Source organism: Lagopus leucura, unplaced genomic scaffold (genome assembly GCF_019238085.1).
Source record: "Lagopus leucura isolate 7727_CA_CO unplaced genomic scaffold, USGS_WTPT01 Super-Scaffold_100047, whole genome shotgun sequence".
NCBI lineage: Eukaryota > Metazoa > Chordata > Aves > Galliformes > Phasianidae > Lagopus > Lagopus leucura.
The window spans coordinates 880,509-895,859 of NW_024962293.1; the positions used below are offsets into that span (position 1 = coordinate 880,509).

General features: G+C 47.6%; 1 long non-coding RNA gene across 1 annotated transcript; it reads right to left on the reverse strand.

Moving 5' to 3' along the window:
• Positions 1-6,395: 6,395 nt before the first annotated feature.
• Positions 6,396-15,042, reverse strand: LOC122187384. The gene is made up of 2 exons (XR_006181298.1): positions 14,601-15,042; positions 6,396-6,762 (listed from the first exon to the last, which is right to left on the reverse strand). It is a non-coding gene; the product is annotated as an uncharacterized LOC122187384 (long non-coding RNA).
• Between the last annotated feature and the right edge of the window lie 309 nt (positions 15,043-15,351).

Consider the following 15,351-nt stretch of genomic DNA (forward strand, 5'->3'; position numbering starts at 1 on the left):
CAAATAAAACAGGCATGTGAAAAGGAGAGAGTGGTAGGAATTGAAGATTTTAACTACCCAGGCATAGGCTGGAATACATTAGGGGGAGGGAAGTGAGGCTGGAGTTATGTTTGCAGATCAGACGCAGGCCTGCTTACTAATTCAGTCTGAGCATCCACTGCATGGCTTGGGTACTGCAGAGGGACTGCACGAGGACATGCAAAATGGGGAGAGCCCTGGGGAGGCAGCTTTGACAGGCTCCAAGGGAAGGGATTTTAAGACTGGATTGAAGCAAAATAAAAAGAAAGGAAAAAAAGGAACGGTGGGTTACGTCTGAGCTTGAATTTCAAATATTTGGGATTTACTGGGCTCAGACTTCCACAGAAGCAATTGGTGGTGTGTCTACAACTGTCAAATCATGACTCACTAATTAAATGAATCGTATGATGGTGGCCCAGCTTTACCCCAGTTAAGATCTGGCTGCCATTGCTCAGGGCTGGGGAAAGAGGGCCTATAATGAAATGCTGGCCCCACTGTCACAAGTGGTAAAAGTCAGACTTGATTTAACGAGGCCAAGACTTCATGCCTGATGCTTGTGCTGACATTAAGCAGGATGATGAGAAGGGGAAATGGAAGTATAAAGCTGGCTGCAGGAGCCAGGGGGAGGCTCTGGTATGAAGAAGAGCTGAGGTTCCATTGCCTGTCATGTACAGTTCTTAAAGAGTGGAAGACCCATCAGTAGAGGTAACGATTTCACACCATTAGGAATAAAGCTTGGAATTGTTAGTGTCTGCTTCTCTGCGAGCACATCTAAGAGAAGGGTTTGTTCACCAAAAGTGGCCTGGGTGGCCATGTTCCATGTTCCCTTATGCTCCTGGAGATGTATCCACCTCTCCGTGTAAAAATGAGCAGCAGGTTTGGAGCCAGGTGAGGTGGGGGCTGGCGCCTATCAGCAGTGCTGCTGAAGGGTTGTGCTCCTTGGTAAGAAAGCCTGGAGCAACTTTGTAGGGACAGGGCTGCTTCCAGAGCTTCAGTACTAGGATGTGCAACCTGCTTGTGCTTAGAAGTACTGAACTACTGTGAAAATGTATGGATTTTATTACTATCATCATTGTTTGGAGACTCCTGCCTTGCTGTTTCTCTCTGACTGCATCAAAAATACTATACCCAGCTATGTATGAACAGGACTGTGATTTTATTTATTTCAGTGGGAGTAATAGGGATCAATTCTGGGCAGGGTTCTGCGTGTCTGCATTTATAAAATGGACAAGGAATAGCTAATTTTGAAATACACCTGTCGTGAATCATTTATAAATCCTTATAACCCCTATACTTGATTTCATCTCATATTTCCTATCTAATAGAAATGAACAAACAAAAAAGATAAACAGCATAGCAGGTAACTTTAAGAGGTTTTAGAAACTTGCACATTGCTCTAAAATATCTGCAGATGGGACACACAAAAGGATGTGAATTTTACTACAAGTGTAGAGCTGCTGTTAAAAAAAATAGCCTTCCCACTCTGTTAATTTGTTCCTTTGTAATTTAAGAGACACGTATTTAGAGTATGTGGGTTTTGGGGAAGCAGAGGGAAGAGGTTGTGAAGCGTGAAAAAGAAACCCCAACCTCCTGACACCAATAGGTGCCAATGAATCACAGCTGTTAGTCACCATTGCTGCCTGTGTGAATCAATAGGAGACTGACTATTAAATAAAGATTCAGCCTTTGTATAAAGTATGACCTGATAACCAGCCAGTCTGCATTCTCTGAACGCCTCGTGAAAGGTTCAGGCTGAGACCTCCAAAGAGACAGGTCTGCAAGCAATCATTTAGCAGAAGCAAAAGCTGAATTTTAAGAGTCTTTATAAAAATAATAATAATAATCTAGTATTAATATAATTTCAGTTTCTAATTGAATGAAAATGAGCGCTCCATAAAATTAGTTGAGGCACAAAGGCTACCAGAGAGGAAGGTAATTATATTTGTGTTGCAAATGCTTGCTTAGCGAAGTGAAGCACTCTGTGGCAGGTGTCCAAACATAGAGAAGGCTGCAGGCTGTGAGCAATCCGGGGTGCAGCACAGAGGGCAGAAGTGGACCCTGGGCTGCATGCTGGGCAGCTCTGGGCGCGAGGAATCCCCACTCCTGGGACCCCACGCAGCTCTGGGCGGCAGCAGCCACCAGCCCAAAAGCTGCAGTTTGCAAGCTATGTGGGATCATATTTGTGCACAGCTCTGGATTTTGCTGGCATCCAGAGCCAAGGGCGCATCGAGGTTGCAACTACTGTTTGCAGAATGTTGAAACAAATACTGAGGTCCTTTATCCTTTCTTGCAGACAAAAGTTATCCTCCGTGTTCCTCCCCAAATGCCTCTGAAAATTTTCCAAATTCAAGCAGATTTTCCTTTGGGTAGTATTATTTTTGGAGGTGTGGAGATGTGCATTTCTTCAGTAAAACTGAAATTGTCCAGGAAGCACAAATGTGATCTGTGACAACTGTATCTGAGACACTAATCCACTTTTCCACCTTCTTTGGTGAGGGGTGTTCATCCGTTCCTGATGCAGACTGCTCATTAAAAGAATCCCCTACAGACTGCTGGGGAGTAAGAAAGAGATTTTTAGAATCCCATTGAACTTGAAACACCACAGAGGTGATGGATATCTCCAGTTTGATTCAATGGGAGAGGCTGTGGGGGCTCCGCTATGAACCTGGTCACACTTCTCAGACCTGAGGACTCCAAGCAGCAGGTGATCTCCCAGTACCTAAAATGGAGGTGTTAAAGCAGCAGCGACCTCCCCAAAGGCTGCTGACGTGTGCTCAGAGAGAGGCAGCCTGGAGCTGGGGTCCAGAACTGTTGCTGATGCTGCAACCAATGCAGGGTGGGCTCTGGGCCCCAGCCATCCCTCTGTGCCCACTCCTCCTGCAGCCTGGGAGGGGCTGCATTTGTTCTGCAGGGCCTGACACCAAGCTGATGCTCAGAGTCATTGAACAATAGGTGCAAAATGTTGAATACTGTTCCTCTTCAAGGTGTGGAAAGGGCTGCAGGCCTGGAGAGGGGCCACCGAATTTGACTAAATAAACTCAGCAGAATAGGAAGGTTTTCAGCAATTATTGGCTCATTTTTTCCCCCCAGGCTTTCTAACCCATCACTTTAACTTACTGGCTTAAGCCATTCCTTTCGCCCACGTCAGATTTTACCTTGGGCCATTCTGCTGCTCCTGACAGCTGTCTAGGGCAAAAGGAAATCACCCCACCACAAATGTTTTCTCATAACTTCATAACAAGGGGATCTGAAGAAGTCAAAACCTCGGAGGTTCAAACCTGCCTTTAAAAAGCGAGATAAAATTAGGACCTGAAAACCAAGCATTGCCCTCTGCCACCTGGGCTGTATATCCCGTCGGGCTGCCGCGCACGCAAATTAACAGCAATTAGCAGCAATTTGGAAATGGTTACCTGAACTGCTGAAGTCATTGCGGTAACGAGATGCCAAATCACAGCCACTCTGTGCTGCTGTTTGTAGTTGGCTGGAAAGGGATGGGATGCAGCGGTGCCTGTGGGGGTCTGCAGCCAGCAACGCTCCAGTGTGGCATCACCGCTGTGCTCCACGAGTCCAAGGTTTGCTGTGCACCTGAAATCTGCTGATTAAAGGGCGTCTGTGAGGGAGTGACACCAAAGGGAACTGGGAACAGACGTGCTTATGGGCACTGCAGCTCCGTGGTGCTCAGCACCATTAAGCGCTGCTGGGCCCTGCAACAGGTGGGTTAGGCAATGACTAGAAAATCATAGGAACCCACGCCATCTTCCCAAGCAGACAAGTTAACAAACAAATGATGAGAAAAGAAAAGCAAATTAATGAGCAGCCAGCTCTGGAGGGACTTTTATTTTCTCTGCAAATGGGTGCATGGGAGTCTTGGGACTGCTTCAGCAAAGTCAGGGATCCTTTAAACTTCAAAAGGCTGAAGGATCTGCCTGGATCAAAATGAGCTGCCTTCTAATTCCTTTCTGTTTTATTAGACCTCTCCTCCTTTTGGATATCTAGAAAAGAGATACCCTTATTCTTCCGTATCTCTGTCTGTTTCCAGAGAGGAGAGGAGCAGTGAGGAGGTTGGTGTGCCTTAGTAACCGACTGGCAGTCTGAGCTGGTAAGAGATGGGGTGACTTGCCCAAGGTCACAGAGAATTCTCTCACTCTGGATTTTCAATACAGCATCTGCTCCAGCACGAGCCATCTCTGAAGAGTTTATTTCACTTCTCCTGTGGCTGCTTTTATACGACAACTTTCCCTTTTTCCTACAATTACAAGCACTCAGCCCAAACACCTGATTTAGAGGAAAGCTGGTGTGCTTTCCCTAGAACCAACTCTGTCTCCACACTGCAGGTCTGAGCCTTTCTGGCTTCCTCATTCTTTCTGCAGACTTGTGTTGGGAAATGCTGAGGGGATGTTCCCATAGCTCTAAGATGCACTGCCCAGTTCTGATTTCAGTCTCCAGCTGTGATGTGTGGCTGCAAGATCAGCTGCACGCATTGACACACACGTTCTCCCCTTTCTTGCTGTGTGTTCACACTCTCACATCTCACTGGAAGAGAAGTGGAGGCTCCTGGTGCTGCTCCAAGGTGCGTCCAAGAGGGACAGGAACAAAACTGCAAGGCAGCAGCTACCAGCTATTAAAAAGCGTAATTAAAAATTTAATTACTTCTGAAAATAGTAGTGTCACTGGCTAGACATGCAAATCCCATTGCAAGTCAAGTCAGAAATTCAGGTTTCCAGGAGCATTTAGGATGGTAGAGATGGGGATGGGATCCCGGTACGATGGGCAGCGGGTGCCTCCCTTCACCTCCCAGACCGCCCTCGTTCCCCGCAGGCTGTCTGTCCGTCTGCCTTCCTCCCATCGCCGTACTTCTCTGGCGGTCGCAGTCGCTGGCTTGCTGGCATTGCCCACCAGGCGCGTTGGGTTGGAGCACGTTCCCTCCCTTGTTGCAGTTGATAAATGCAGCCCTATTAAAATACCATCTCATCCTCACACTAGATTGCAGTCTAAGATAGTATGTGTTTTTCCTATATCGTTTGTACAAGAAAGATTATGTTAAATGCCAGACCCAGTAAATATTTCAAGATCCACTGCGTTGCTGAGAACAGTTTCTCCCTGGGCATATGTTTCAGAGCCAAAGAAAACACTTTTAAAATTTCCTTCCTGTTCAATTTTTTCAAAGGGCATTTTCCCTATATCTCTTACTGAAATAACAAGTTGTCATGTTCCATGATCTTATTACAGTTGCAGATGTAACTCGGCAGGGAATCTGCCCAAGTTTACATTGAAAATCATAAGACCCCGCTCTGATCTTTTTTTATCAGCTTAAATCTTCCAGTGATGTAAGACTTCCAGCTTTTACCTCATTGTAATCAGAATGAGAATTGCTCCTAATTATAACACTTAAGTCCTCTGTCGTGCTTTACGCTTTCCAAGCTGTCCATATCCATCAATTAATGAATCCCCAAAGCAGTATTACGTTCCCACTGAAAAAATGGGAAACCAGAGTGTGAGTGTGAGGGCAGGGCGCCGATGGGCAGAGCTGGCAGAGCAGCACGTGGCGTGCAGTGGGGAACCAGCAATGCCAAGAGGTGCCATGGAGCTCTGCTGGGTTCATGGCTGGGTGATGGGTTAGAAAAACAGCTTGAAAAATTGCTTTCATCAGAAGGGGGTCAGAGCAATGGCCTGGCACCACAGGTACAGCCTTGGAGCAGTGAGACCCTCCTGAAGGTGTTTGTATACAGGGAAGGATATGTAGGTAAGGCCGTGCATCTGAAATGGGAATGAACCCAGTTCCAATCCCAGTGCCTTTTTGCAGTTTGCAGCCTGGTCTCTCTGAAGACCTCCTGGCTTACCTGTGCTGGGACACGTCCTGCTCTGATGGGTCACTGTGGGCTCTGCTGCCAGGGCTGTGCAACAAAAGCTGTGCACACACACAGGCATGAAACCAGAACAAAATAAGCTTCGTTCCAGAATAAGGTGCAGGTGAGAATTTTACTCGCCTCATCTACAGTGGATTAATTACTGTGGTACATCCGTTCTGGGAAGGTATTCCCCTGTCAGTAAGCCCATGGAGAGTAAAGGCGAAATGTGAGCTTGTGAGGGATTAGAGGGGGATGTTTAAAAGTTCAGCTGCGCTTCACTTAAAGGAATTGAAGCCTTTGGAGGTCTCCCCATCCCTTCTGGTGGAGGTCAGATTGCTTTTATCAGAGGATGAGAAGGACTGAGATGCAGATTTTTTTCTTCTGAAGTTAGTTGGTTGAGAGGGAAAAACAGAATTGACTCGAAGAGGAAAAGCAGGTTACATGGATTTCAGCTAATGGGATTTTGGAAGGTGTGAGTCATTAGGAAAGAAGAAGGGGAAAATAATTTTCACTAGTCGCTATGCATAATGCAGAACAGTTGTTCCTCTGTTTATTTCTGTTTTCCAGCACTGAAACTGTTGGCACGCTCCATTGTGAGATGGGGATTGTGCAAACTCCAAAGAGAAAAGCAAACAGGCACCAATACAACAGCAGCTGCTTACAACTGTAGCACCTGACACAAAGATGTTAAACAGACCTAAGAAGGAGGGACCATGAAATGACACGTATTCTTTTAGCTTTCACTTCCTGAAGGGTTGTTGGGTGTTTTTTTTCTGTTGTTGTTCAGTGTGTTGTTGTTTTTTAATAACTGGAACCATTGCACTGGGCTGGAATTGCACACAAGGAGTGGGCAGAGATGTGGGGATGTCCCATTTCTCCTCTCGTATGGCAGAGTCTGAAAATTGAAAAATACTTTGTTAAAATAGAGACAGTGTGAGATGCAGTGGTTTATTCTTAGCACATTTAAAATTTTGGTTCAATATTTCATTCCTGTAATTCTCTTACATGCCTTTCGTCAGAAAAACTGCTGCTCCAACGCAAGCACACCTGCTGTGCTTGTGCCCCTCCTGGCAGTTCTTTCCTGGGTTTTTTGTCCCTTCCCCCAATTTCTTTCCTTTTTAAACTCCCCCACACTGATTATTGTCATATCGTTCACATTGTTGCCTACGCTGCCATCAGCCCTTTCAAGGAAATGAACCTAGAAGCAGCCAGGTCTGCTCAAGTGGTGCTGTCTGCTGAAAGTGCCTCTGGTCATGGCTGCTTTTCTCAGAAGAACCATTCTGAGTACATGAATCACTGCTTGCTCTGACCTGCCTGCTGCTTGTTGTTGTTGTTTGGAAAAGATTCACAGAGCAGAGTCACACAGCGATGTCACAGCACTCCCCTGGGCTGCCAAGCAGCTCCGTCACACCGCGCAGTGCCATTCTGGGCTCTGCTGGAGCCCACGTCCCCAGTGCTCTGTGTGCAGACAGCTCTGTGCTGGGGGCTGCGAGCCCTCAGGCCAGGGCAGGCTGTGAGCTGGGCTCCCACAGCTCTGAGCATCCTGAGTGCCAGTGTTCCCAGGGCAAAGCCCTTCCCAGGTTATCGTGTCCTCTGTTCTTCTCCGGTTATTCTACACAACAGGACAGTCTCTGCATGGCAGTGGTCCAGAGCTTGCTGGGCTGGAGATGGTTTGCTCAAGGACCTGAGGGCAACGTCAGTGCTGTGTGCTCTGCTCAGCCCTGACTGGAGCTCCCTTGAATGCTGGAGGCCCTTTCACTGCAGGCGGTGGGGCACAGCATGGGGTCTGGGACCTCTGTGAGCTGCACTCCTTGGCAGTGTGCCACGCTTGGAGACTTTGGGCCCCGTTTATCTGTCTGTCCCCAGGCTCATGAGAGGGATAGGAGAGAAGCTCAGCTCCAAATGCAGATTCCAATCTCACGTACAATGAAAGATGGTGTTAGGGAGATTTCTCTTCTTGTGTATCCAGCCCCAGCCTTGAGCTCTCTCCATCCCACAGTTACTCTCCCCTGCCACAGCCATGTATCTCTCACTCCAGCTTTAATACCCACATTTAGTTTCTCCCAAAGTTTAGCTTGTCTACAACAGAGTCTCGAGCTTGCCTATGTGTGCAGGGCTGGGCCAGCAGAGCCATTCGGACGGGCTGAGGAAAGCCAGCCAAGCAGGTCAGAGAGCACAAAGCCTTCATATGCTTTGTGAATTGCTCTCATGGTTGGTGAAACAGGCAGTTTGGGAAAAAAAAAAATCTGTGTCTGTGTATGTGGAAATCTTTGTAGCTCCCGTCTAGACCTTCCCTGCTGTTCGGGGAATGAGGGAAAATGCAGCCGGAGCTGCGAGCCTGGGTGAAATCATAATAGTGCCATTGACATCAGGCTGCGCACAGCCACAGCGCCTGGCGGGGGAAGCGGCCCATGCAGCCGCTGCCGAGGGACCCCGGCCCACATCAGTAGTGCTGCTTTCCCACTCAACAGCCAAAATACCTATCAGGAGTCCCCCGAGCTTTCAGTAGGTCCAGGAGGCTGTAGATCAGATGTTGTGTAAGTACACAGCACTGTAGCTCCCCATTTATACAGGAACGTGTGTGCGGTATGATGAGAATCGCTTTTGCTTTCATAGTGCCATCAGTGCTCTGCAGTTCTGATGTGAGAAAATAGCAGGTGGCACCTTGGAGGCTGAAACACGGCGAGGTTGGCCAAAGTCAGTGTGTTGAGCCATATGTTGACCCAAATCGCCGGCAGTCTGTGGGTTTCGTGTCCCAGCTTTGTTGCTCTCAGGCCCTCCCTTGTGTTTGTCAGGCTGCCAGGACCTGATGTCTGGCATTCCCACCCTGTCTGCCACCCTGTCCCAGCGAGCTGCCTGCTGGAACAGGAGCCTTCAGCTTTTCGTTTTGAAATCACTTTGGGCTTTGAACTTCTTTTTTTGGGTGTTTTTTTAAAATCTCAGCTGAAAAGAATAAAAAGGCTGTATCCAAAAAACTGTTGGCAGTAAATGCAGGATCTTTTTTCTGTTTTCCATTATTATTTTTTTTTAGATTTTCTCCTTTTTTTTTTTTTTTCATATATTTGAGAGTGCTTTAAAACAAACTGGAGGCAGGCAGAACTGACATTACAGTGCTATTATCCTCTTTTTCTTTCATTTTCCTGGCAACGAAGCATTGCATTTCCTGCATCCTGACTTCCCCAGAAGACATTTCCAGGGCCTCCTTTTCCTCAGAACTGCAGCCCCAGCTCCCCAGGTTGTTGCTGTATGCACCAGATTCATGACATCAGCTCCACCATTCTGTCTCTGTGGCTGCAGGAATAGCAAGGTGGTGACTCAAAACGAAAAGCGCTTTCCAAGTGGTTATGTTGTATTTAGTATATTAACCACCACCCCTCGCAGGAGGCGGATGGATGTGGGGGAGGAAGAGGTTGTTCTGGAGATTTTGTGAGAAACTTCTTTGAGTGACAGCATTCTGTGACAGTTCCCAAATGCAGTGCTTCTAACTGGCTCCTGAATTTGCTTATCTGTTGGCAAATCTCCCCAGCCTGCTGCCTCTCCTCCCTGGGAAACTGAGACATTGCAAAGGAGCTACAAAAGAGGCACCCAACAGTGCCATGATGGCGCAGGGACGTGCGGTGACCGCCCTCCGATTCCTTCTGGCCCTGCTGACCAGAATTCTGACTGCATGTCCCCGATCATTTTCTGAGCTGCTGCTGACTTTTAAGACCTGCTGCACGGCTAACTGATGGGAAATAAAGCCTTTGTAAGTGCTACTGGCAGTAGTGGTGGGGGAGGATCTTATTATAAAGCCTTATGTGGCACGCTGGCCTACGCTATAACTGTGTGCTTCGATTGTGCTCTGCAAACTTTGCCCCTGCAGACTGATGGAAAATGGCTAGATGGAGCATGGATTCATTTTCTAAAGGAAATGAGGATATAAATTCATTTAAGAAATGACACGCCAATTTTTCTTGCTCCGTTTTCCTCCCATAATAAACGGTACAGCTGCCAGGAATTTTTGTGAAAATAACACTTGCTTTCTTCTTCTTCTTCTTTTTTTTTTTTAATCCTGCTCAAATGTTATAAAATATCCAGAGCCAGTTATATCATATTTACGATCTCAGCTGAGGTAAACCTCACTAAACAAATGAGGATCTGTCCCCATTGACTGCTGACAATGATAGCGACATAGACTGCAACATTACTTCACCAAAACCAGGAGAAAATATATAACCCATTTACTTAATGGACTGAGCTATAATGTCATCAGTTAAGTGAATCCTGTGAATAAAGAACAAGATGAAGTAATTGCTTCCAAAACATTTACGGAATGAAGTAGAGCTTCACAGTGACTGGTCTCCTGGGGTCCCACTGATAACCTCTTTTGAGCAAAGTTTGTTCTTCTGTGCTGCAGGGATCCTTTCTGGGTGCCTTAAGGTGTTTGTTCGCTCACTGGCATTGAAGGGGCAGCTGTGATCCAAATCCACTGGCTCCTGGGTTGCCATCTTGGTTTGGTATAAGCACAGCAGCTGGAATTAAAGCCTCCTGTAACCACCACACATTAAAATCACCACAGGGCGTAGTGCCAAGTATGGTTAAGCTTGTAAGGGGGTATGGTAAAGACTGCGTGCCTTGAAAACACTCTGGTCTAATGACCTCCAGAAGTCAGGCTGCTTGCCCTGCATCCCACAGATGCCCCGTGGGGCTGGGAGGTCACTGCTGGGCTGGGTGCTGAGCAGATGTGCCTTCACCAGCAGGAGTTTGGCTGCTGGGGCAGGGCACATCCTGCTCTGGTTCTGGAGGTCAAGCTGTGTGCAGGGCAGCCCACTGCTTGGTGGCAGGGCACTTGGCATGGGGCCCATCCCTGACTGCCATCTCCCCACTCCTGTCCCCACTGCCTGGCTGCTGAAGGCCGTGGGACCCGCACCGTTGTGCAGAGCATGGAATGAGATGTTTGTGAGGCTGTGCTGTGGGGTCAGAGACCTCGGGGTGGGAATGGGAATTGTTCAGCAGCCGTACTTACTAAGCAAAATTAACAACCCTGCCTCGGTCCTAACTCTCCTTCCTTATCCGTTGCACAATGCCCCTGTCTGCCCTTCTCATGTAATTTTTATATTTCTCTCAGCAATATTATTTGCACGATGTTGTTTTTTTTCCCACATGCTTATTTTTGCTGGATACTTCACACTGGCTGAAATGTTGAGTTCTTTCCATCTAACTTAGAGGTTTCTGGTTTTACATCTGCTCTGGAAAATTTTAAGTGCTTAATTAACATGCAACTATTGGAAAGGAAGAGAAGAAGGAAATAGACAATGATATTCTTTTTGTCCGACAGAGCAGAGCGCCATGCACTACAAACTGCAGGAAAAGGGGTTCGTCAGGAGATCTGGGTCCCAGCCCAGCCCTATGCTGGGTGCCACTTCCAGGCAGTGCCTGCTCTCTCTGAGCCTCCTTGCCCACCTCCTGCTATTGTGTCTTGCTTTTCTTTCCCATTCATTTCTTTTCTTGTCTGCTGAAGTGGAGAGCAGCTTAGGGCAGGCATCAGCCAGCCCAGAAGGGTTCCTAGCAGCGCACCTGCCCTGCACTGCCTTTGTGCTCAGTGGGGAAGAGAGACCCTTCAGAATGGTTCTGATCTAAAGTGGGATAAATTTCAGCTCTGAGGATGCCTTTTTCCCTCCACTTGCTGCAGAGGGAACCTAAAACTACTGTGTGACCAACCTGGACCAAGAGAAACTTGCGGGAATCTGCAGGTTACAGCAAGCAGCTCAGTAACACCTAAGTGTAACAAATTATAATGCTGGGAAAAGCTGCTGCTTGTGGGTTTCTTATACACAAAGACTCACTGCTGAATATCACTATCAAAGAGAGCAGAGCAGAAATCACTCGAGCTCTTTTCTTGTAACAGCAGAGATGGACTGTAAGCAAAATCCAGCACTGTTCTGGGAACAAATAAACAGGCAGGGATCTCTGTTAGAACAATGCTTACAGAAACCTAGAGGAAACTTAAGGCCTGGCACTTTGTTTGCAAGGAAAAGGAGAAGAATGCAGGTGCAGGGCTGGGCGTGGGGTTTGCCCTGTTGAGTTCTCTTCAATGGGAGTGAATACTGCGCACAGCTGTGCACTGAGCTGCCTCACAGTAGCCAGGCTGGGTGGAAGAAGTATTTGAAGGAGAAGGAACTGTGTGGCATTTAGCTGCCCGGCTTCTAAACACAAAGCCTTGTGGGATTAAGACAGCAAAATGCTGAACACCAGCAAAGTGTCTAATTAAAAAAAAATAAAAAAAAATAAAAAAAGGAATTCCTACCCCCAAACCTTTCCATAGGCCAAAGAGACTTGGGAAATTGATGTTTTAGGAGAAAACTACAATAACAAAGGGAGATGGAAGTCACTAAGGGATTTTAAAAGAAGCCACCACTGGATGGGACAGCAGGGCTGTTTGCTGGACTGCTGGACTCTCTTCAGAAACCCCCATCATTTTATATATTTCCACGCTGCTCTCTCTTCCCTGCCCTATTCCCCCTTATCTCTGCTCCTGTTACATCTCTTTCCATTAGGTTACTTTGGATAGCTACACTTTTTTCCTCCAAAAGCACACATTCCTGAAGATAACCTGTCATTTGCCAGGTTATCTCTAGGGCCTTTCTTTTCCTGCTGCCCCGTGTTTGTGCAGTGCACACCACCACAGAGCTCTGTTCTGCTGCCATGAACCCTCCAACTCCCCAGTAGCAGGACTCAGCCAGCAAGTGGGTGGCAGCAGCCAGCATCGCCACTGCTTGGGTAGAAGAGCAATACAGTTCTGATCAGTAATTTGTGAAAGGCTTTTCTCACAGACTGATTTCCTGCTACAAAATCATGACTCCAGGTGCACCATTTGCAGCAGCCTGTCCTTCAATGGGTTGAACGTTTTTCACCCAACAGGACACTGACTCCATTCAGGTATTTGTGCAAGCAGCATGTCGAGGTGTTGTTGTTATGGTAACTCTTCTGCATTAGTCTTGATTCCACAGAAAGTGCAATTCTGCACTTTGTGGATTTCACAGAATCATAGAACAGCCTGGGTTGAAAAGGACCACAATGCTCATCTAGTTTCAACTCCCCTGCTACGTGCAGGTCACCAACCACCAGACCAGGCTTCCCAGAGCCACATCCAGCCTGGCCTTGAATGCTTCCAGGATGGGGCATCCACAACCTCCTTGGGCAACCAGTTCCAGTGCGTCACCACCCTCTGGGTGAAGAACTTCCTCCTAAACTAGTTTAAAACAGTCCGTGCTGAGCCCAGCAGAGGCAGCTGGCACTGTGTGGTACAACCTGCACGTCCACACCAAGGCAGGGCTGCCTGCTGCAGAGTACACAGAATAAAAGGTTGAGGGAAAACAGCACCTCGGAAATACGCCTGTGGAAGAGCAGTGGAGAAGTCCACCTTTGCCTTGAACATTTCTCCGTAGCTATGAGACAGACACCTACTGTTGTTTTTTTTTCCTTTTAGATTAATTCGGCCTTGGTTCTCAGGTAATCACGAGTCCAAATAAGCAAGACTGCACCATGCTAATTACAATGATTATATAAGCTGTGATGCTTGTATGCAGGTGCTTAAGGGAAGGCCACCTTCATCCAAGTCTGTCAAGGTCCAGAGACTGTACACTCATGTCAGACCTTCCTTTGCACGTCCCCTAAAAAAGCAAGCAAGAAGTGACCATCCTGGGGCACGGGATGAACTTCTCTAACACACAGCTCCAAAGTGCTTTGTACTGCCCTGTGGCTACCTCTGACCCCTGGGCCGTGGGCCCTTCACTGCAAGTGGCCCAGAGGGACCTCTCCTTGTCCCTTTCCTTTCCAGGTTTAATCTGCTTTTTGCTTCTCTGGATGGGAAGCAGCTCAGGCCTCGGTGCAGCATTAAGGATGCACAGAACTGCTGAGGGCTGTTGCTTCAGCATCCACTGTTGGCCTCAAGGCTCCAAAAGATTCCCTGGACATTACCCAGGGGACTATAAATTTGCTTCTATCTCTCTGGACTTTGAAGGACAGACATTTTCTCTTAAACAGACCTTCTCTGTTTTCATTCCCTTATTTATCTGCAGCTGACACTTCAACGCAGTTGGAAGCAGCCAGGCACTAAAAACAAAGAGAAAACCGAGTCCTTGACTTCTTCTGAGACTTGCAGCCTGTGTTTAAGGAGAAAAAAAAATCTAGCAAACATAGAAAGTGCTTTTACAGATTTTTCTCTTTGGCTTTTCTAAAACATCAAAGACTGGCGGGTTCTTCTATTTCATGAGATACTAAAAAATAAGAATAAAAATATTAAAGGAAAGAAGCCAAGAAACAAAAGAATAGTACATGAGGTGTTCCTCCAGTTTCTTGGGAAAATGTGCAGCGAGGCTCAAGATGGCTTGTCTGCATTGCAGACCTTCACTTCGGGCCTTTGAAAAACGTTTAACTAGATACTTGACCCTCTGTGCGGATAATGTGTCTCCAAAAAGAAGCGAGGGAAGGAAGGAAGAAAGGAACTGGCTTTGCTCCTATTATCTTCAAAGACCGCAGCATTTCTGCAGGGCTGCTGGGTGAGCTGGGGGAGGGCTCTGCCTCCTCCCTCCCCACTGCTGGGAGCTGTGCCCCAGCTCTGGGGGGCTGCATTCCTTCCCAACTGCTCAGTGCAGCGGGCTGCGGCTGCAGATCATTCCAAAGGCTGAAATCAAGGCCTTCAACTTCACGTTCAAGTACTGCATAAGGCAAAAGTCAGTACCAGGTACTTACCAGTGGTAAGATGGCCAGACATCCAGAAGCACTCTGAGCTGGGTGGAGTAAATGACAGCAGAGTAAATGCTTGCTCTGCTGGGCGCAAGGCTGTACGGCCCAAGCACACAGGTGGTGACGGTGCTGCTTTCAGCATAGGCAGCAAGGTCAGGAATGAGGGCGATGAGCAGAGATGGGGGCAGCTGTGGGGACCAACAGCAGCTTGAAAATATTCAGGAGGCAGATCAGGTTTTGGTTTGGCAAGCAGTGCCCTCATCATCCCAGCGGGCTTCGCCATCCCCTCTCACATTGGGGAGGAGCACAGACTGCAACACGCAGCCGATTGCTCAGCCTCTCAGATAAGGACTTGCGGCATTTATTTCAAGCAATGAGTTCCGAAGCTCTGAAGCCTGGAAGAGGAAAACGAAGCAGGTCCTGAGCATGAAGAGTGGCTCACGTGGGCCCTTCTGTTGGCACCATGTGAGCCTGGCGCAGGCATGCAACAGGCGCAGAGCCGCGGCCGAATGCGTCCCGACTGCCAGCTGGACTCCAACCAGACAGCCAAAGGTGAAATCTTATCTCCATGCCTGAGAGAAAACAGGAGGAGATGCAGATGGTCCCAATAAACCATTGCAGGAAGCAAAGTACGCTTGATAAGGAGCAAGGGAAAAGGAGGACGAGAATTCCTAATGTCAGTGATTGTGTTAAAGACTTTGACCATGCCTTATGGGAAACTGCAAAGTTAAAATATAAATAAACTGACTTTAAAACC